This window comes from Scyliorhinus torazame, chromosome 5, assembly GCF_047496885.1.
Source record: "Scyliorhinus torazame isolate Kashiwa2021f chromosome 5, sScyTor2.1, whole genome shotgun sequence".
NCBI classification, from domain to species: Eukaryota; Metazoa; Chordata; class Chondrichthyes; order Carcharhiniformes; family Scyliorhinidae; genus Scyliorhinus; species Scyliorhinus torazame.
Genome location: NC_092711.1, coordinates 112572849 through 112595603, shown reverse-complemented (window position 1 = coordinate 112595603; position 22755 = coordinate 112572849). Strand labels below are relative to the sequence as shown.

At 47.5% G+C, this 22755-nt stretch overlaps 1 long non-coding RNA gene across 1 annotated transcript; it reads left to right on the top strand.

Moving 5' to 3' along the window:
- Window positions 1–10305: 10305 nt before the first annotated feature.
- Window positions 10306–15632, top strand: LOC140419457 (uncharacterized). Its single transcript, XR_011945798.1, has 2 exons — window positions 10306–10775; window positions 11689–15632. It is a non-coding gene; the product is annotated as an uncharacterized lncRNA (long non-coding RNA).
- Window positions 15633–22755: the final 7123 nt, after the last annotated feature.

Below are 22755 nucleotides of genomic sequence, written 5' to 3'. Positions count from 1 at the left end.
CATGTCTAACCTCCAGTGTGGGCGCTGGTTACTGTCTTTACTAACCTGTAGGTCAACCCAGTGCGGGGCATGGACTGAGATTGTAATCGCCGAGCACCCTGTGTCTACCACCCCCGTCAGTAAAGCCCTGCTCAGAATGAGGAAATCGATCTGGGAGTACACCTTATGCACGTATGAGTAGAAGGAGAACTCCTTTACTCTTGGCTGCCCAAATCTCCATGGGTCCAACCCCCCCCCCCCCCCCCCCCCCCCCCCCGCGCGCGCCATCTTCTCCATGAACACTTGTAGCTCCTTAGCCATTGCTGGCACCCTGCCTGTTTTTGAGCTTGACCGGTCTAAACCAGGGTCAATAACTGTACTGAAGTCCCCTCCCATGACCAGCTTATGCGAATCCAGGTCCGGTATCTTCCTCAGCATCCTCTTTATAAACTCCACATCGTCCCAGTACTGGCCTCCCCCATCTGAAACTATTCTTCCCGCCTCAAACACCACTCAATTGGTCTTTGAGAACAGCCCCGAGTGAAAAACCTGTCCGGCCCAACGTTTCCTTAACCTAATCTGGTCAGCTACTCTAAGGTGTGTCTCCTGCAGCATTACCACGCCTGCCTTCAGTCCTCTCATATGCACGAACACGCGTGCCCCTTTTTAAAAATAAATTTAGAGTACCCAATTAATTTTTTCCAATTAAGGGGCAATTTAGCGTGGCCAATCCACCTAACCTGCACATCTTTGGGTTGTGGGGCGAAACCCACACAAACACGGGGAGAATGTGCAAACTCCACACGGACAGTGACCCACGGCCGGGATCGAACCTGGGACCTCGCGTGCTCTCTTGACCGGCCCATTGAGCCCTCTTACATTCCAGGTAGTCAGTCTAGTTGGTGGGCTCATCGACCCCCTTCGCCGATCAGCCATCCATTCTCTTGGACCAGTCGCCAACCCGCGCCCCACACATCCACCGGCCCGACCCCAGGCAGCCTCAGCCCCTGACCCCCTCTCTGTCCCTCAGTAACAGTCCCTCCCTCATCAGCAGAACATTTTTTCCCCCTCCCCCCCAGTAACAGCACAAAATAAATCAACCCCTTTGATAAGCCTAACATCTGTTCACCCCCCCCCCCCCCAACTACGCTTCCATAAGCTAGTCCGCCCAGCTAGCTTGGTGGCTCTCGCCCCTGGTGCCAGACAATCACCCACCTATTGGTCCCCCCCCCCGTCCCCCCCCTCTGCTCATACATACATATTCAACTGGAAGGCAATCCCAACACAATTGTACAACAGAGATTTAAAAAAACCCAGGTTGGACTCCAACAGAACATAAGATCAAGCAAAAGATCCAGCATCTGTACAAACACACCTCCATCCCCAACAGTGCAAATGCAAACTTTACGTCACTCAGCTCTGCAGCTGACCACAGATCCATACAGCAGGCATTACAAATAATGACCAAAAAAGCGAGAAACAAGAAACTTCTTTTGAAAAACATAAACGCAACAGCAAGATTCAAAGTTCTCAGTCCAACACCAGTCCTTTCCTTTTTGCAAAGTCCAGCGCTTCCTCAGGCGACTCGAAATAGAAATGTTGTTCCTCGTATGTGACCCAGAGGCTGGCCAGGAACAACAGTCCGAACTTCACCTTTTTCTTGAAAAGGGTCGCCTGATCTGGTTAAACACCTCTCTTCTCCTGATCTGGTTAAACCTCTCTCTTCTCCTGGCTACCTCCGCACTCAGGTCTTGATAGATCCGCAGGATACTGTTGTCCCATTTGCAGCACCATGCCTGCTTGGCCCACTGTAAAACGTGCTCCTTATTCAGATATCTGTGGAATCTCACCACCATTGCCCTCAGGGGGGTCTCCCATTCGCGGCTTCCTCGCAAGCGCTCTGTGAACCCTGTCCACCTCCAAGGGTCGTGGGAATGCCCATCCCCCAGCAGCTTCTCGAACATGGCCGCTATATATGCCCCAGCGCCCGCTCCTTCAGATCCCTCCGGGAGCCCAACGATCCTCAAGCTCTGCCAGCGGGATCTATTCTCTAGGTCCTCCACCTTCTCCAGGAGCGTTTTCTGCTGGTCTCTTAACATCCCCACCTCCAACCGGTCCACATCAGACACCATTTCCCTGGCCCTACACTCATCCCTAGAGCATCTCGAAAACAAGGAATCCTACATTAGACTCCTATTTATTGACTGCAGCTCCGCCTTCAACACCATAATCCCAGCCAAGCTCATATCAAAGCTCCAAAACCTAGGACTTGGCTCCCCACTCTGCAACTGGATCCTCGATTTTCTGACTAACAGACCATAATCAGTAAGAATGAACAACAACACCTCCTCCACAATAGTCCACAACACCGGCGCCCCGCAAGGCTGCGTACTTAGCCCCCTACTCTACTCCCTGTACACACACGACTGCGTGGCAAAACTTGGTTCCAACTCCATCTACAAGTTTGCTGACGATATGACCATAGTGGGCCGGATCTCGAATAACGATGAGTCTGAATACAGGAGGGAGATAGAGAACCTAGTGGAGTGGTGTAGTGACAACAATCTCTCCCTCAATGCCAGCGAAACTAAAGAGCTGGTAATTGACTTCAGGAAGCAAAGTACTGTACACACCCCTGTCAGCATCAACGGGGCCGAGGTGGAGATGGTTAGCAGTTTCAAATTCCACATCTCCAAAAATCTGTCCTGGTCCACCCATGTCGACGCTACCACCAAGAAAGCACAACAGCGCCTATACTTCCTCAGGAAACTAAGGAAATTTGGCATGTCCACATTGACTCTTACCAACTTTTACAGATGCACCATAGGAAGCATCCTATCATTTTGCATCACAGCCTGGTATGGCAACTGCTCAGCCCAGGACCGCAAGAAACTTCAGAGAGTCGTGAACACCGCCCAGTCCATCACACGTACCTGCCTCCCATCCATTGACTCCATCTACACCTCCCGTTGCCTGGGGAAAGCGGGCAGTATAATCAAAGATCCCTCCCACCCGGCTTACTCACTCTTCCAACTTCTTCCATCGGGCAGGAGATACAGAAGTCTGAGAACACGCACAAACAGACTCAAAAACAGCTTCTTCCCCACTGTCACCAGACTCCTAAATGACCCTCTTATGGACTGGCTTCATCAACACTACACCCTGTATGCTTCATCCAATGCCAGTGCTTATGTAGTTACATTGTATATGTTGTGTTGCCCTATTATGTATTTTCTTTTATTCCCTTTTCTTCTCATGTACTTAATGATCTGTTGAGCTGCTCGCAGAAAAATACTTTTCACTGTACCTCAGTACACGTGACAATAAACAAATCCAATCCAATCCAATCCAACTCCACCGCTGTTTGATGTTCCTCCTGGCCTACCAGCTCCTTCTCTACTTTCTGAATCACCCGATCTTGGGCATCCAATCTAAGTTCCAGCCGCGAAATTGCCTCTTTAATTGGTTCCAAGCAGTCTTACTTCTGCTTGGCGAAGCCCTCCTGGAAAGCTTGCATCAACTGCTCCGTTGACCGCTGGGTCGACAAACCAGAGGTCCAGTCATCTGCCATGCTTACTCCCAGTGCCGCTTCAGCCCAAGTCTTCTCTGTCTTTCTGTTTCTGCACTTATGAGTACTTCTAGTCCTCCTCTCCATGCACCGATGTGGGAATTCAGTTCACAATTGCCTCTGTCATCAATTTTTCAAATCAAGTCCGGTAAAAAGTCAGGGAAAAAGGTCCAAAAGTCCGACCCGAGCGGGAGCCACCAAATGTGCGACTTACTCCTTCATCGCCGCCACAGGAAGCCCGCGGAGAAGGCTTTTGATCGGGTAGAGTGGAATTATCTGTGGGAGGCGCTGGGAAGGTTTGGGTTTGGTGAGGGCTTTATTGACTGGGTGCGGTTGCTCTATCAGGCACCAGTAGCGAGTGTGCTTACGAACCGGCTCAGGTCGGGGTATTTTGAACTACACCGAGGGACGAGGCAAGGGTGCCCCCTCTCCTTGTTACTGTTTGCTCTGGCCATAGAGCCATTGGCCATGGCATTACGAGCCTCTAGGAACTGGAAATGGCAGGTTCGAGGGAGGGGGGGGGGGGGTGGAGCACCGGGTCTCGCTTTACGCAGATGACCTGCTCTTGCATATTTCAGACCCATTGGAGGGGTTGGGTGAAGTAATGCAAATCCTGGGGGAATTTGGCAATTTTTCGGGGTATAAGTTGAACATGGGAAAAGGTGAGATGTTCACGATCCAGGCAAGAGGACAGAAGAGACTGGGAGAGCTGCCGCTTAGAATGGTAGTGTAGAGCTTTTGGTATCTGGGAATCCAGGTGGCCCGGGAATGGGAGACACTGCACAAGTTAAACCTATCCCGGCTGGTAGAGAAAATGGAAGAGGGCTTTAAGAGATGGGACATGCTCCCGCTATCCCTGGCGGAGTGGGTACAGACCGTGAAAATGGTCCTCCCCAGATTTCTGTTTGTCTTTCAGTGCCTCCCCATCAGCATCCCTGAGGCCTTTTTCAAGCGGGTGAATAAGGTTATTTCAGGCTTTGTGTGGGCGGGTAAAACCCCACGAGTGAAGAAAGTGTTGCTGGAGCGCAGTCGGGGGGAGGGTGGGTTGGCGCTGCCAAACTTCTACAATTACTACTGGGCGGCTAATATAGCCATGATCAGGAAGTGGGTAGCGGGGGGGAGGGGTTTGTGTGGGAGCGGATGGAGGTGGCGTCATGCAAAGACACAAGTTTGGGATCACTGATAACGGCACCTCTTCCGTTCTCGCCGGCCCGATACTCCACAAGTCCGGTGGTAGTGGCGACTCTGAGAATCTGTGGGCAATGGAGGAGATATAAGAGAATGGAGGGAGCATCGGTTTGGACCCCAATTTATAATAATCGTCGGTTTGTACCGGGTAGGCTGGATGGTGGGTTCTGGAGATGGCAAAGGGCAGGAATTAGAAGGATGGGGGATCTATTTATAGACGGGAGCTTTCCCAGCTTGAAAGCCTTGGAGCATAAATTTGAATTGCCAGCAGGGAACGGGTTTAGGTATTTGCAGGTGCGAATCTTCCTGAGAAAACAGGTTCCGGCCTTTCCGCTGCTGCCACCACGGGGGATACAGGATAGAGTAGTCTCCAGTACCTGGTAGGAGAGGGGAAGGTAGCAGATATTTACCAGGAGCTTTCGGAGACAGAGGAAATTCCAGTGAAGGAGCTTAAGGGCAAGTGGCAGGACGAGCTAGGAGAAGGGATAGAGGCGGGGCTATGGGCAGACGCCCTAAGCTGGGTTAATAGTTCCTCATCATGTGCCAGGCTTAGCCTGATACAATTTAAGGTAGTCCACCGGGCACACATGCCGGTGGCCCAGATGAGCAAGTTTTTCGGGGTAGAGGATAGGTGTGCAAGGTGCGCGAGAAGCCCAGCAAATCATGTCCACATGTTTTGGGCATGCCCGAAGCTTGGAGGGTTTTGGCAGGGTTTTGCTAAAACCAAAGGTGGTGCTGCATCCTGAGGTAGCGATCTTTGGAGTGTCGGAAGAGCCGGGGGTTCAGGGGGCGAAAGAGGCTGACGTCTTGGCCTTTGCCTCCCTGGTAGCCCGGAGACGGATCTTGCTAATGTGGAGGGACTTGAAGCTCCAGAGTGTGGAGACCTGGGTTAGTGACATGGCTGGGTTTATGTCTCGAGAAGATAAAGTTAGCCTTAGGAGGGTCAATGGTCGGGTTCACCCGGAGGTGACCGCCGTTCGTCGACTTTCTCGGGGAAAATTAAAATGTCAGCAGAAACAGTATTCCAAGGGGGGGGGGGGGGCGCGGATTGTTGTTTTATGGTTGGGGTGTGTGACGATTGGGTTGGGGGTGGTAATGTTTATTGTACCATGTTTTTGTCATTGTTATTGTTATTATCATTAAAAATTTCAAATACCTTACGAAAAATATTTTTAAAAAGAGACACTGCAAATTTGGAAAACCAGTGACAACATCTGGGCCTCAGACAAGAAAGAAAAGTGTCCCAAATGCCTTCTTGACCACCTGATCTACCTGTCCAGCCATCTTCAGGAATCTATGGTTTTTGAATCCAAGGTCACTGTTCCTGTATAATTCTCAACATCATCCCATTTATTCTTCATTCCCTTCTCTTGTTACCCTCCAAATTCTTGATGTCACACTGCTCCAGTTGAATTCTGTTTGCCATTTTTCTGTCCATCTGACCCAGGCAATTGATATCTTCCTGCTGTCGTCGGATTTATTCTGCATAATAATAATCTTTTAGTGTCACAAGTAGGCTGACATTAACGCTGCCACACTGCAGCGCCTGTTCGGGTAACTGAGGGAGAAACCAGAATGTCACCTTTAACAAGCACGTCTTTCTAAGCGGAAACCGGAGCACCAGGAGGAAACCCACGCATTGTCAAACACATGAATAACTTCTGTATCTTCCACCAACTTCTTCATCATAGCCCCTACATTTAACTCAAAATCATTGATTTGTACCACAGAACTGTGGAACCCCACATGAAATAGGCATCCAAATAAATTTTAGTCCTGCATGTGGTTAACAGCAGCAATAACAGCAGAATCCAAACCAGGATGCCGCCTGTGAACTTGCTGGTGTCTGAGCAGGTTGTTTGACTGAGCAAATGCCTTTCCACACACGGGACAGTTGAATGGCCTGTCCCCAGTGTGAACTCACTGGCGTTTCAGCAGATTGTTAACTTTTAAATCCCTTCTCACAGTGCGAACATTTAAATGGTCTCTGATCAGTGTGAACAAGTTGGCATATCAGAAGACTGGAAGAAGCAATGAATTCCTGTCCACACACACAGAAGATGAATGGCCTCTCCCCAGTGTGAACTCGATAGTGTGTCAGAAGGTGAGCTAACCGAGTGACTCCCTTCCCACAGATCGAGCAGGTGAATAGCCTCTCCCCAGTGTGAGTGTGTTGGTGTTTCAGAAGATCCCATTTGCTTAAAGGTTTTCTCACAGTCAGAACAATTAAATGGTCTCTAATCAGTGTGAAATAATTGGTGAATCAGAAGGTGGGAGGAACAAGTGAATCTCTTCCCACACAAGGAGCAGGTGAATGGCCTCTCCCCTGTGTAAGAGCGATGATGTATCAGTAAATCCTTTTTACTTTTAAAGCTCTTCTGACAGTCAGCACATTTAAATGGTCTCTGATCAGAGTGGACCTGACGGTGGGTGCGGAGGTTTGATAAAGCATTAAATCCCTTCCCACAATCCAGACAGGTGAATGGCCTCTCACCTGTGTGAACATGAAATGAAATGAAAATCACTTATTATCACAAGTAGGCTTGAAATAAAGTTACTGTGAAAAGACCCTAGTCGCCACATTCCGGCGCCTGTTCAGGAAGGCTGGTACGGGATGGTGTGTAGAGGCGGGATGACTGAGTGAATCCCTTCCATCAAACAGAGCAGGTGAATGACCTCTCCCCAGTGTGACTGCATCGATGAGTTTCCATTTCAGATGAATAATTGAAACCCTTCCCACAGTCCCCACATTTCCACTGTTTCTCCGTGATGCCGGTGTTCTGGTGTTCTTATGTCTGTCCAGGTTGGACGATGAGTTGAAGCCTCGTCTACACACAGCCTGAGTGCAGTTTCTTCCTGATGTGAAGCCTGGTCCACACACACAGCCTGAGTACGGTCACTTCCTGATGTGAAGTCTGGCCCACACACACAGCCTGAGTACGGTCACTTCCTGATGTGAAACCTGGCCCACACACACAGCCTGAGCACGGTCTCTTCCTGATGTGAAACCTGGTCCACACACACAGCCTGAGTACGGTCTCTTCCTGGTGTGAAGCCTGGTCCACACACACAGCCTGAGTCCGGTCACTTCCTGATGTGAAATCTGGTCCACACACACAGCCTGAGTACAGTCTCTTCCTGATGTGAAACCTGGTCCACACACACAGCCTGAGTACGGTCTCTTCCTGATGTGAAGCCTGGTCCACACACACAGCCTGAGTACGGTCTCTTCCTGATGTGAAGCCTGGTCCACACTCACAGCCTGAGTACGGTCTCTTCCTGGTGTGAAGCCTGGTCCACACACACAGCCTGAGTACGGTCACTTCCTGACGTGAAGCCTGGTCCACACACACAGCCTGAGTACGGTCTCTTCCTGATGTGAAACCTGGGCCACACACACAGCCTGAGTACGGTCTCTTCCTGGTGTGAAACCTGGTCCACACACACAGCCTGAGTACGGTCACTTCCTGATGTGAAACCTGGTCCACACACACAGCCTGAGTACGGTCTCTTCCTGATGTGAAACCTGGCCCACACACACAGCCTGAGTACAGTCACTTCCTGATGTGAAATCTGGTCCACACACACAGCCTGAGTACGGTCTCTTCCTGGTGTGAAACCTGGTCCACACACACAGCCTGAGTACGGTCTCTTCCTGATGTGAAACCTGGGCCACACACACAGCCTGAGTACGGTCACTTCCTGATGTGAAACCTGGTCCACACACACAGCCTGAATACGGTCACTTCCTGATGTGGAGCCTGGTCCACACACACAGCCTGAGTACGGTCACTTCCTGATGTGAAACCTGGCCCACACACACAGCCTGAGTACAGTCACTTCCTGATGTGAAATCTGGTCCACACACACAGCCTGAGTACGGTCTCTTCGTGGTGTGAAGCCTGGTCCACACACACAGCCTGAGTATGGTCACTTCCTGATGTGAAACCTGGTCCACACACAGCCTGAGTACGGTCTCTTCCTGATGTGAAACCTGGCCCACACACACAGCCTGAGTACAGTCTCTTCCTGATGTGAAACCTGGTCCACACACAGCCTGAGTACGGTCACTTCCTGATGTGAAACCTGGTCCACACACACAGCCTGAGTACGGTCTCTTCCTGATGTGAAGCCTGGTCCACACAGCCTGAGTACGGTCACTTCCTGATGTGAAACCTGGTCCACACACACAGCCTGAGTACGGTCTCTTCCTGATGTGAAGCCTGGTCCACACAGCCTGAGTACGGTCTCTTCCTGATGTGAAGCCTGGTCCACACACACAGCCTGAGTACAGTCTCTTCCTGATGTGAAACCTGGTCCACACACACAGCCTGAGTACGGTCACTTCCTGATGTGAAACCTGGTCCACAAACACAGCCTGAGTACAGTCTCTTCCTGATGTGAAACCTGGTCCACACACACATCCTGAGTACGGTTACTTCCTGATGTGAAACCTGGTCCACACACACAGCCTGAGTACGGTCACTTCCTGATGTGAAGCCTGGCCCACACACACAGCCTGAGTACGGTCACTTCCTGATGTGAAACCTGGTCCACACACACAGCCTGAGTACGGTCACTTCCTGATGTGAAACCTGGTCCACAAACACAGCCTGAGTACAGTCTCTTCCTGATGTGAAACCTGGTCCACACACACATCCTGAGTACGGTTACTTCCTGATGTGAAACCTGGTCCACACACACAGCCTGAGTACGGTCACTTCCTGATGTGAAGCCTGGCCCACACACACAGCCTGAGTACGGTCACTTCCTGATGTGAAACCTGGTCCACACACACAGCCTGAGTACGGTCTCTTCCTGATGTGAAACCTGGTCCACACACACAGCCTGAGTACGGTCTCTTCCTGATGTGAAGCCTGGCCTACACACACAGCCTGAGTACGGTCTCTTCCTGATGTGAAACCTGGTCCACACACAGCCTGAGTACGGTCTCTTCCTGATGTGAAGCCTGGTCCACACACACAGCCTGAGTACGGTCTCTTCCTGATGTAAATGGTGCAATATTCTTTCAGACTCTGTGTTTGGTTAAAGCTCTTTGCACAGCCAGTTCCCTGGAATAATCACTGTGTGTATGTGCCTCAGTGCTTTTCCAGTCACACTGATGTTTGCAATCTTTTCTCTCAGGCAGGACAAACATTTCTCCTTCCACATTGAAAGGCCGATGATTTTCAACTCCTGATGAATCAATAGACTCTGTTCGGACTTGACATGATGTTTGGTTTGAATTTCCCATCTGCAATCCTAACATTGTGTAAAAGAAGTTTACATAGAATCACTTAGATTCTACAATGAACAGGCCAGTTGTTCTGACCTGTTTCCAACTGTTCTGCTGCTGATTATCCTCGACACACATCTCCTTCCAGCCCATCCACCTCATCTCAGCCTGTGAAACAATGTTATTATTGATCAATCAGCGAGTCAGCCTGAGCCTGTGGCCGCTCTCACCTTCTGCCACCGTCACAATGCCCGGGTGATTGACGGCAGCTCCGGACCAGTAGGAAGAGGAGGGGCGGGACTGGAGGACCGTCCGAGAACGGCTGGACCTCCAGCCAATCGGAGTGAATGAGATACGGGACTTTCTGTGATTGAAGCATGCGCAGGGTGGGTAATGGCGATCGAGAAGAACTGTGTCTTCAGATCTGAAATCAGTAATAGGCGCTTAACAATATGGAGGAAGCGAGAGATCGCGGGAGTGGGCGGAAACGTTGTGTAAAACTGCTGCAATCGCAAAACTCGGAAAGTTTTACGTGACCCAATTTGTATCGAGCTCCAGCTCCTTATCTTCGGCTCGAGTTAACGGCTGCCATTTTTATTGGATGTGCATCAGGGCGCATGCGCGTTTGCCGTCTTTGTCGAGGCGATGTTTCAATGAGTGGGAGGAGCTTGTTCCCCATTGTTCAGAATGTGGAGATGCCGCGTTGGACTGGGCCAGGCTCAGTAAGAAGTCTGACAACAACAGGTTAAAGTCCAACAGGTTTATTTGGAATCACGAGTTTTCAGAATGTAGCTTCTTAATCAGGTGAGTGAAGAGGTAGGTTACACAAACATAGCCAATGATGAAAGACGATACTTTGAATGCGAGTCTTTGCAGATAATTAAGTCTTTACAGGTCCAGACGGTGTGACTGCAGAGAGGGATAATCACAGTATAAAGAGGTGCAAATTGTCCCAAGCCAGGACAGTTGCAACAGATTAGTTATATTATTTACAGTTTGTAATAAAGTAAATGCATTATTATTTATTGTCCTGTAACATAAGACTGTCGCTATGTTATAGATTTCCAGTCATCTCTTCCCTCAGAGGGTTGTTAGTCTTTGGATTTCTCTTCCACAGGGACCAGTTGTATCTGGGGGTCATTGAAGATATTGAAGCACAAGTTTGACAGATATTCTATTGACAATGGAGTTCAGCGTTATGGGAACAAGTAGGAAAATAGAGTGAAAGCTGAGATGAGGAGGGATTTCTTCACTCGAGGATGTGGTGATGCTTTGGAATTCTCTTCCCCAGAGGAATGTGGAGCCTCAGTTTGTTCAAAACAAACATTGAAAGGATTCCAAATATTGAAGATATCGAGGGATATGGGGTTCGTGTGGGGAAATGGTGCTGAGGTGGATCGGCCAAGGATCGCATTGAATGGTTGAGCAGACTCAGTGGGCCGAATGGCCTACTCCTGCTCCTATTATAATCTCTGTGTCCTGGTCAAGAAGCAGTGAGCTGAGCTTGGATCTGTCAATCCACATGAATCAGCCCTTCAGGAAAATTGGGAGGGTGAATATTACATACAGCAGAGTGAGAATGGAGGGAGATTGTGTGGGGTGGGCATTTACAGCTTTTGGAGAACAAGAGAAGAAATAATGTTCCATAGGAACTAGAATTGTCTGTTCTGAATTTCTATCCTGTACTAACTGCTGACTTTGTAAATTGTTTTTGAAGGATATTGGAAGAGGAGGAATTATAGACAGAAATCTCAAACATCATGTCTCAAACATGATGTGACAAACTCACTCGATTCCTTCTGAACTAGATATCATCGGGCATCATCGGCGAGAAGGAGAAATGGTTGTCCAATCTGTCGGCTTCAAAAGATTTTAAACATGAATGTGCCTGGAAAAGCACCGAGACCCACATAACACACACCCGAGTGAGAGAGTTCCAGTGAACTGACTGTGGAAACATCAGTGTGACTGGAAAAGCACCAAGACCCACACAACACACACCCGAGTGAGAATGTTCCAGTGAACTGACTGTGGGAAGAGCTTTAACCAGTTACACAGCCTGAAAAATCATCCCACCAGTCACAGTGAGGAGAGACAGTGCACATGTTCTGTGTGTAGACATCACACCATTCACAGTGAGGAGAGACAGTGCACATGTTCTGTGTGTAGACATCACACCATTCACAGTGAGGAGAGACAGTGCACATGTTCTGAGTGTAGACAAGGCTTCCACTGATTATCCAATCTGGAGAGACACGAGGGGACCCAAAACATGGAGAAACCATGGAAATATGGGGACTGTGGGAAGGGATACAGAGTCTCATCTGTGCTGGAGATTCATCGACTCAGTCACATTGGGGAGCGGCCGTTCACCTGCTCTCAGTGTGGAAAGGGATTCATTGATTCATCCACCCTGCGGAAACATTGAGGGCAGCACGGTAGCATTGTGGATAGCACAATTGCTTCACAGCTCCAGGGTCCCAGGTTCGATTCCGGCTTGGGTCACTGTCTGTGTGGAGTCTGCACATCCTCCCCGTGCGTGCGTGGGTTTCCTCCGGGTGCTCCGGTTTCCTCCCACAGTCCAAAGATGTGCAGGTTAGGTGGATTGGCAATGTTAAATTGCCCTTAGTGTCCAAAATTGCCCTTAGTGTTGGGTGGGGTTACTGGGTTGTGGGGATAGGGTGGAGGTGTTGACCTTGGGTAGGGTGCTCTTTCCAAGAGCCGGTGCAGATTCGATGAGCCGAATGGCCTCCTTCTGCACTGTAAATTCTATTCTATGAGATCAGCGAATTCACACTGGGGAGAAGCCGTTCACCTGCTCTCAGTGTGGGAAGGGATTTATTGATTCATCCATCCTGCAGACACACCAGCGAGTTCACACTGGGGAGAGGCCATTCACCTGCTCTTAGTGTGGGAAGGGATTACATAGAAACATGGAAAATAGGAGCAGGAAGAGGCCATTTGGCCCATTGCACCTGCTCTGCCATTCATTATGATTGTGGCTTATCATCTAACTCCATAGCCTAATCCCAATTTCCCCTCCATATCCTTTGATCCCTTCGCCCTCAGTGCTATATCTAACTGCTTCTTGAAAACATTCAATGTATTGGCCTCAACTATTTCCTGTGGTAACAAATTCCACAGGCTCACCACTCTCTGGTTGAAGAAATTTCTCCTCATCTCTGTCCTAAATGGTCTACCCCGTATCCTCAGACTGCGACCACTGGTTCTGTACACTCCCGCCTTCGAGAAAATCTTTCCCACATCTACCCTTTCAAGTCCTGTTAGAATATTATAGGTTTCTATGAGATCCCCCATTCTTCTGAACTCCAGCGAATACAATCCTAACTGATTCAGTCTCTCATACGTCAGTCCCACCATCCCAGGAATCAGTCTGGTAAACCTTCGCTGCGCTCCCTCTAGAGCAAGAACATCCTTCCTCAGATAATGAGGCCAAAACTGCACACAATATTCCAGGTACGGCCTTGCCAAGGCCCTGTAGAGAACAAAGAACAATACAGCACAGGAACAGGCACTTCGGCTCTGCAAGCCTGCACCGAACACGTGTCCTGTCTCGACCAACTGCCTGTATCCTTCTATACCCCTATCCTGATAAGTCTTAAAGGTCGCTAACTTATCTGCCTCAACCACCTCACTTGGCAGAGCATTCCAGGCCACCACCACCCTGTGTAAAATACTCCCCCCATACATCTCCACTGAACCTTTCCCCCCTCACCTTGAACATGTGCCCCCTTGTAATTGTCATTTCCGCACTAGGGAAGAATCCTCTAATTGTTCACTCTATCTGTACCCCTAATAATTTTATAAACTTCTATCAGGTTGTCCCTCAGCATCCGTCTCTCTAGCGAAAACAATGCCGTTTATTCAATCTCTCCTCAAAGCTAATACCCTCCATACCAGGCAACATCCTGGTAAACCTTTTCTGTATTCTCTCTCCAGAGCCTCCACATCCTTCTGGTAGTGCAGTGACCAGAATTGGGACACAGTATTCCAAATGTGACCTCACCAACATTCTATGCAATTGTCACATAATTATCGAGCTTTTATACTCGATACCCCGTCCTATCAAGGCAAGCATGGCATATGCTTTCTTCACCACCATTTCCACCTGTGCTGCCACTTTTAAGTATCTGTGGACCTGCATGCCCAGATCTCTCTGTGTCTCTATGCACCTGATGGTCGGCATTTCCACATCATGAGTGTTAACTGCTCTCAGCTCTGTCTATTATGAATCTTTGTTGCACCCTATCCAGTGCCTCTATTTTCTTTTTCTAAATGGAGATCACCAATGTTGACAGTGCGCCCAGTGTAGTCTAACCCTGGTTCTGTACAAGTTGAACATTTCCTCCGTGCTTTTCAATTCTATCCCTCTGGAATGGAACCCAAGATATGGGCCCACACTTTCAGACAGATGTGAAGTTCTTAGAGAGGGTGTGGAGGACATTTACAAGAATAATAATCTTTATTTTTGTCACAAGTAGGCTTACATTAACACTGAAATGAAGTTACTGCGAAAAAACCCCAGTCATCACACTCCAGCGCCTGTTCGGTTACACGGAGGGAGAATTCAGAATCTCCTATTCACCTAACAAGCACATCTTTCAGGACTTGTGGTAGGAAACTGGAGCACCCGGATGAAACCCACGCAGACACGGGAAGAATGTGCAGACTCCACACAGACAGTGACCCAAACCAAGAATCGAACCTCGGACCCTGGTGCTGTGAAGCAACAGTGCTAACCATTGTGCAAGAATGGCACCAGGGATAAGTGACTCCAGTTAGTTGGAGTGGCTGGAGTAGCTGAATTTCTCTCCTGAGATCACAGCATCTGGAGGGTGGAGAATAGGGCCATCCAGCCCTCTGAGACTGTGTTGGCTCTCTGTGGAGCAAGCCAGTCTGTCCATTGCCCTGTTCTATCACCAAATTTGTGCAGGTTTATTTCTCTCAGTGCCTGTCCAATTTCCGATTGAAATTCTTCCGTCGTCTCTGCATCTCCTACTCTCATAGGTAGTAGGTTCGAGGTTGTTTGCGCTCGTTTTACATGTGTCTGGAGGTTCACAGAGTAATCAAAATGTGTCAACGCCATGGTTATTCCACAAAATTAAGACTCCGTCTTCATCAATGATTCTGATGAGGACACCGAGTGTAATACATCTTAGTTTGCAGACAATTAGAATAAATGTACATTTCTATAAAATCTCTCACTACCACTGGACCTCCTAAAGTGTTTTAAAGCCAATGGAGTACTTTTGAAACATATTCACTGTTGTAATGTAGGAAGCTGTAAGTACCATGTGTAATCACATTTAGTTATAAAATTGTCATTTTCACAGTGTATTCACAAGGTCAAGCAAGCCCTTTTATACCTCTAGCATGTGGCTTCCTGCAGCCATTTCACCTTCTGTACCTTTTCTTTATTAACTATGTATTGATTTTATAGCAAAAAAACAATAATTATATTCATGATTATTCAGTAGTGAACATTGATCATCATTAGTGAATTGGTGTATTAGGTAATTATATTGTAAAGACTAGATCTTTATTTTAAAAAATAAATGATCAACCAAAATGTTTCCAGAAACTGCAGAGCTATCAGAATTTGTTTAAAAAAATAAATTGCTCAATAATTTTGCGAAGTTACGAGATGTGGTGAGAAGCGTGTATATAATATTACATGTACTCAGCAGTGTGACCTCCCACCAGTAGGTGGTGTCAGGCATCAGTCAGGTGACATCCAGCGACCAGCAGAAGGTTGTAAAGCGTGCACGAGGCCAGTTGCACATAAGGGTAGTTCCAAGAGTGTCGAATCTAACTCTGTGATAACTTGGTCTGTATAGCAGTCTAATCATTCCCTTACCACATGTACATTAATAAATCACCGTTCTGGCTAAGTCACCAGCAATTCTATAGAGTCATTGCAAGAATAGATCATAGAACACATCATATTCTGCCAAGACTATGTGGGCTAGGCATTGGAGGAATGGTATTGTTACTGTGCGAGTAATCCAGAGACCCAGGTTAATGCTCTGGGGATCTGGGATCGAATCTGCCTTTGACACATGGTGAAACTGAAATTGAATGACAGTATCGAATTAAAAGTCTGATGATAACATTCTTGATTGTTGTAAAAACTCATCTGGTTCACTAATGTCCTTCAGGAAATCTGCTCTCTTTGTGTGGCCTGGCCTATATGTGACTCCAGATCCACAGCAATGTTGTGGCTGATTTGTAAATGCCCTCTGAAATAGCCTCACAAGACACGCAGTTCAAAGGCAATTGGAATGAGCAGTAAATGCTGGCCCAGCCACTGACACCCACCTCCCATGAATGAATAATTTTTAAGAAGACTCATTGTTCAATTTGAAGACGAGTAAGAAACTCTCTTTGATTGGATTTGATTTATTCTCACGTGTACCGAGTACAGTGAAAAGTATTGTTCTGCGTACAGTCCAGACAGATCGTTACACACATGAAAAAACAAAGTGCGGATCTTGGCAGTTTGCTCAGTTCACAAAATAATTTAATGGCTTTGTAGACTCAGATTAATATTTTAATCACCATCCAAAACATACCTAATGGTAATGTGTGCTCATATAGACAAACACAAACGATACTGTAACTGAATTCGAGGAAATGGCAGAGATTTAACTGAACCACCTTTTTGAAAAATTCGGCCTTAATGATAGAGAAACAGGAAAAGCCACTCAGGGAGATGAGGAAATCCAGGCTCAGTGCGGATTTGCTGTCACCCCTCCTTTCTTATACATGAACGGGATTTAGGCTGCAGAATGTTTCATACCAAAACACAGAGAGGTCAAATATAAGCAACACATAATTCTCAATTCACTTCCATTTAACTATATTTGTCTTTGTTCAAAGGCTGACTGTGGTCAAACTGAACAAAGATTGATGGGATTTCTGTTACCCAGTGAAACGCTTTCTTTTCTTGGTCAGTCGTGTTTGCAATTCAATGGTGTATATTTCAGAGTTATTCAGAGTGAAGACTCGAGAGCTATTCAATTCAAACTGAAATCATATATAACACATAAATATACTGATGTTCAACACTGAATAATGAAACAAATATTGAGTAAAATTGGTGGAAATTTTCTGTAGGAAGGTAAGAATGATGCATTAATGATTGAATCGAGAGCATTGTTCCGTTAGATATTTACTGAACAAATGCTAAAGTTCAACGTAAGTTCTACACCTTATGGTCTTATGAGTTGAGACATCTGTTTTAAAGGAACAGCTGTCTTCATGTAATAAGTGACCTGGCCTCTCAGCTGAACCAGTGAAAGCTGCAGCAAGACTGTGCAGTTGAATGTTGCACAGGGCCATTGGGTACCGTGCTGCCAGCTGTTTCTGAAGCCTAGAGGTTATCACATTCACCTAACGGGCGAAAGGTGCTCTGAAAGCCAGTGATTCTAAACAAATATGCTGGACATTAACCTGGTGATGTAAGACTTGTTACTGTGCCCACCCCAGTCCAACACCAGCATCTCCACATCATAAATTAGAAGCATTTAATGCTTCTGCCAATTTTGAATCAGACTCGATGGACCGAATGGCCTCCTTCCGCACTGTCTGTTCTATGTTCTATATGTAGAAAAATTCAATGATGCAAAATCATACTTTGAATGCGAGTCTTTGCAAGTAATTAAGTCTTTACAGGTCCATACAGTACGACTGGAGAGAGGGATAATCACAGGTTAAAGAGGTGTGAATTGTCTCAAGCCAGGACAGTATTTTGCAAGCACATGTGATGTGACATGAATCCAGGGTCCCGGTTGAGGCCGTACTCCTGTGTGCGGAACCTGGCTAGCAGTTTCTGCTCGGCGATTCTGCGTTGTCGCGAGTCCTGAAGGCCGCCTTGGAAAACGCCTACCTGAAGATCAGAGGCTGAATGCCCTTGACTGCTGAAGTGTTCCCCGACTGGAAGGAACATTCCTGCCTGGCGATTGTTGCGCAATGTCCGTTCGTCCGTTGTCACAGCGTCTGCATGGCCTCGCCAATGTACCACGCCTCGGGACATCCTTTGCTGCAGCTTATAAGTTAGATAACGTTGGCCGAGTCGCACAAGAATATACCGCATTGTTGGTTGGGGGGTGTTCTCACGTGTAATGGTGGTACCCATGTTGATGATCTGGCACGTCTTGCAGACGTTGCCATGGCAGGGTTGTTTGGTGTCATGGTCGCTGTTCTCCTGAATGCCGGGTAGTTTGCTGCATTCAATGGTCTGTTTGAGGTTGCGCAGTTGTTTGAAGGAAAGTAGCGGGGATGGCCTTGGCAAGATAGAACATAAAACATAGAACAGTACAGCACAGAACAGGCCCTTCGGCCCTTGAATGTGTGCCGAGCTTGTCCGAAATCAAGATCAAGCTATCCCGCTCCCTGTCATTCTGGTGTGCTCCATGTGCCTATCCAATAACCGGTTGAAAGTTCCTAAAGTGTCCGACTCTACTATCACAGCAGGCAGTCCATTCCACACCCTAACCACTCTCTGAGTAAAGAACCTACCTCGGACATCCCTCCTATATCTCCCACCTTGAATCTTATAGTTATGCCCCCCTTGTAACAGCTACATCCACCCAAGGAAATAGTCTCTGAACGTCGACTCTATCTGTCCCCCTGATCATCTTATAAACCTCTATTAAGTCGCCTATCATCATCCTCCGCTCCAAAGAGAAAAGCCCTAGCTCCCTCAAACTTTCCTCATAAGACCTATCCTGCAAACCAGGCTGCATCCTGATAAATCTCCTTTGCACCCTTTCCAATGCTTCCACATCCTTCCTATAATGAGGCGACCAGAACTGCACACAATATTCCAAATGTGGTCTCACCAGGGTCATGTATAGTTGCAGCATAACCCCCTGGTTCTTAAACTCAAGCCCCCTGTTAATAAACGCTAACACACTATAAGCCTTCTTCACGGCTCTATCCACTTGAGTGGCAACCTTCAGAGATCTGTGGACATGAACCCCAAGATCGCTCTGTTCCTCCACATTCCTCAGAACCCTGCCGTTGACCCTGTAATTCGCATTCAATTTTTTTCTACCAAAATGAATCACCTCGTACTTATCAGGGTTTAACTCCATCTGCCATTTTTCGGCCCAGCTCTGCATCCTATCAATATCTCTTTGCAGCCTACAACAGCCTTCCACCTCATCCACTACTCCACCAATCTTGGTGTTATCAGCAAATTTACTGACCCACCCTTCAGCCCCCTCCAAGTCATTGAGAAAAATCACAAATAGCAGAGGACCCAGCACTGATCCCTGTGGTACACCACTGGTAACTGGTCTCCAGTCTGAAAATTTTCCATCCACCGCCACCCTCTATCTTCTATGTGATAGCCAGTTACTTATCCAATTGGCCAAATTTCTCTCTATCCCACACCTCCTTACTTTCTTCATGAGCCGACCATGGGGGACCTTATCAAATGCCTTACTAAAACCCATGTATACGACATCAACTGCTCGACCTTCATCTACACACTTAGTTACCTCCTCAAAGAATTCAATCAAATTTGTGAGGCAAGACCTCCTCAAAGAATTCAATCAAATTTGTGAGGCAAGACCTACCCTTCACGAATCCGGATTAAGCTGCATCTTTCCAAATGGTCATAAATCCTATCCTTTAGGACCTTTTCCATTATCTTACCGACCGCCAAAATAAGACTAACTGGCCTATAATTACCAGGGTCATTCCTATTCCCTTTCTTGAACAGAAGAACAACATTCGCCACTCTCCAGTCATCTGGCACTATCCCGTGGACAGTGAGGACCCGAAGATCAAAGCCAAAGGCTCTGCAATCTCATCCCTTGCCTCCCAAAGAATCCTTGGATATATCCCATCTGGCCCAGGGGACTTGTTGACCCACAGGTTTTTCAAAATTGCTAATATATCCTTCTTCAGAACATCTACTTCCTTCAGCCTACCCACCGGTATCACACTCTCATCCTCAAAAACATGTTTGTCTTCATCGATGACTTGTTGAAGGCTGTGAAGATGTCGTAGTTTCTCGGCCCCAGGGAATTCATCAGGCGAATGAGGCTCCGGGTGTTCTTCCACTGGCACCAGGAGGCATACAGTGAACCCAATGAGACAACCAATGAACCGGAACAGCAGACTGAGAGACCTGTGGGACTGGAAGATCCAGCCAGCAGGAAGGACTGGAAAACCCGACCATTGAAACAATCCGATCAGCTGATTCTACAGCTCCTCTTCCACTAACCCACTCAGTAAAACTGCCTCGAAGACCTTTCTCATCCAAATTCTGAACTCACAACTTTCTCCTATTTTCCTGCTGTTTCCCATCATGCTCTATCAGCGCTCATCTTGTCTGTGAGACTTACCCTTTGCTCCTTTGACCCGATTCTCACTAAACTGTTTAACATCCAACTTCCACAATCATAGAATTTACAGTGCAGAACAGGCCATTCGGCACATCGAGTCTGCACTGGCCCTTCTCAAGCCCACACCTCCACCCTGTCCCCATAGCCCAGTAACCCCACTTAACCCTTTTGGACACTAAGAGCAATTTAGCGTGGCCACTCCACCGAACCTGCACATCTTTGGACTGTGGGAGAAAACTGGGGCACCCAGGGTAAACCCACGCAGACACAGGGAGAACATGCAGACTCCGCATAGACAGTGACCCAACCCGGGAATCGAACCTGGGACAGTGGAGCTGGAACTGTGCTAACCACTGTGCATCCCCTGATTTATTGGATTCAAGTTCAAATACAAACCACGATGAAGCATCTGCCGTGGTGGGGTTTGAACCTGCATTCTCAGAGAATTGTGCTGGGTCTCGGGATTACTCATCCAGTGACAATGCCACTACACCATCACCTCCCCAGTCAAGCACTTTGCAGGGCTCGTCCGGGATATGGACCCGGTACCTCTCGCATTTTGGAAACCCCCTAAGCGAAAATCATACTCCACGGTTTCAACGGTATCTCCATGGAGTCAGTGTCTTTGTCTGTTTCCTCTTTAGACAATCAAGTGAAGCTTGGTCCTCACACAGAACACGTGTATGGTTTCTCCCCTCAGTGAATGGTGTGTTTTTCCAGGCTGTAACTGGTTAAAGCTCTTTCCACAGTCAGTTCACTGGAACACACTCACTCAGGTGTGTGTGTGTCTCGGTGTTTTCCAATCACACTGATGATTGAAATATTTTCCCACAAACAGAACAAACATTTTTCATTCCAATTTATAGTCTGAGGATATTCAGGTCCACACCAACCGAGTGACACTGTCGGATCGTAATGTGATATTTGGTTTTGTGTTTCCTGTCTGAAAATCCTCTCCTATTGCCCTGTAAAAGGAGTTTACAAAGGTCACACTTTCAGTACAGGATAGAAATTCAGAACAGTTAATTCCAATTTCTGCAGAACATTTTTGTCTCTCTTCTTTCCCCAAAGCTGTAAATCCCCGTCCACACATTCTACTCCTGCCTGGGGCTGAAATCCAAATAAAGTACTGGATCATTATTTCCTTTTACCAAAGTTATATAATTTGAGGTAAGAACATGCTTTATAAGTCACTTCATCCATTGTGACAGACTATAATCTGAATCACCCTGACTAATTGACTGTGTGGAGATTTGATGAACAATCACAAAGGTCGTTTCTCCAAATCTTCCAGGGTTTCCTTTGTTCTTCCTCTCCCTCTCGAACTAAGTTATACGGATATCAGACTCAGGGTCCATTCTGGTTCTCTTCCTGCTGACTAAATAACTTCAATCAAATATGGAGAAGACTGAATCCACTGTTCGGTCCCTGCTCCAACCTCCATTCCTGACATACCGACTCTACCCCTCTCCCTGGCAACAGTCTGAGACTTAGACAGTCTCTTTGTAAATTTGGTTTCATACTGATCCAATGAGCTTCTGACCTCATAGAATTTACAGTGCAGAAGGAGGCCATTTGGCCCACCCAATCGGCACTGGCCCTTGGAAAGAGCTCCCTAGCTAAGCCCACACCTCCACCTTTACCCGTAACCACCCCCCCCCAACCTTTTTAGATACTAAGGCAATTTACCATCGTCACCTCCCGATTCAACAATTCCCTTACACACCTGGCTGCTCTCCCACATTCTACCTCTGTAAACTTAAAGCCAGCCAAAAGTCTGCTACACATGTCTTAATACACAGCAAGTTCCTTTCCCCTATGATCCCTGTGCTCCGAGACTTGCATTCGCTCCCAGTCAATTCTCACCCTTGTTTGCAAACTCCTCCATGGCCTCATCTCTCTCCGTGTCTGTGATCTCCACCAGCCCCACAACCCCCTGAGATATCTGCACAGCTCTGATCCTGGACTCTTGCACACGCTGGATTCCAATTACTCCGCCATGGTTTTAAGTTCCCTCGGCCCCAAGCACTGAATTCCCTCCCTAAACCTCTCCGTCTCCACCTCACTCACCTCCTTTCAGACTCTTTAAAACTCACCTCTTTGACCAAGTTTTTGGTCACCTGCCCTAATATCTCCTTTTGTGTCTGGGTGTCTCACTTTGTTTTATAATGTTCCTGTGAGGTTGACTGGGATGATTTATGATGTTAAAGGTGTTATATAAATAGAAGTTGTTGTTGTTGACTGTAACCCTGACCTCCTGTTTTACAATATCCCATTGGTTTCACAACAAACTCTATCTCTGATGTTTTGCCCCCTGCGGGTTTGCAGCCTCTATAAAGACGGCGGCCGTTAACTCAGGCCTGTCACCGGGAGCAGGCCGCAGCTGTCCCGCCGCTCGATGCAAA